A 957-nucleotide genomic window follows, 5' to 3' on the forward strand; every position below is an offset into this window, starting at 1 on the left:
CTAGTGACACTATCATATACGTGAGCCAAAAGGCGCAAACGGTCCCGGGGCAGGTAAGGTGGCACCCGTGGGAATACCGTGCGTGAGGCCGCAAAGTGATATGAGGTGTTACATGCTAGATCGGTGTGACTTAGAATCGGGGTCCTGACATTCATTATTTAAACCTTTTTATAACGCACTCATGCCAGGAGTGCCTTATGTATCACTTGTAGCGAGTCTTCCCGTAGACTCGCTCACCTGGGTAGGCTGAGGAATCACATGTTGTCATATGTGTGCGTTCAGCTCATCTGTTCCGGATCGGATGATGATGATACCTTTGATGCCATTGTCCCTTTTGAGGGCATTGTTTTGGAGCAAGTGCTGGTTGGACGGGACAAACGGAAGAGCAGGGTCTCATCCACCGCAAGGCCGATGGCAGATCCCGGTGGCATGGCACCGAGGAGGTTCGGCGACGGCCGTGTGTGGACGGATACGTGCAGCATGATGGAGTTGTCTGGTATCGTGGTGGCGTCGACGGCAAGCCTGGCAAGGTCGATGGGTCAGTTACTTCTCCGGAGATGGACTGGTGGAAGATGGTGGCGGCAGGCTCTGAGAGTGCATTGGTCCGGTATGGGACCCAGTCCTGGTATGTGGCTGGGCTGGGGCATCCGGCTTTAGATGTTAGGGTTTGGTGCGATGTTCGTTTGGTATTAGGTCGGGATATTCGGCACACCTTCATCAATAGGGTAGGGCTAGCAACAGGTGTTGCCTAGATGGTGTCTTTAGGCTGACTGATGTATTACTTTGTATGGTCTCTGTGAATATTTAATAAAATGGCCACATGCATCATTCAGATACAGAGGCGGGGGTCTATCCTCATTTTCCTAAAAAAAGCTCATATGTTCAGTTGATCTCTTTCTCTCTAAAAAAAGACTCATCTTTTCAGTTTCACTTTGGTAAAAAAAACTCGTCAACAAT

Source organism: Triticum dicoccoides, chromosome 3B (assembly GCF_002162155.2).
Source record: "Triticum dicoccoides isolate Atlit2015 ecotype Zavitan chromosome 3B, WEW_v2.0, whole genome shotgun sequence".
NCBI lineage: Eukaryota > Viridiplantae > Streptophyta > Magnoliopsida > Poales > Poaceae > Triticum > Triticum dicoccoides.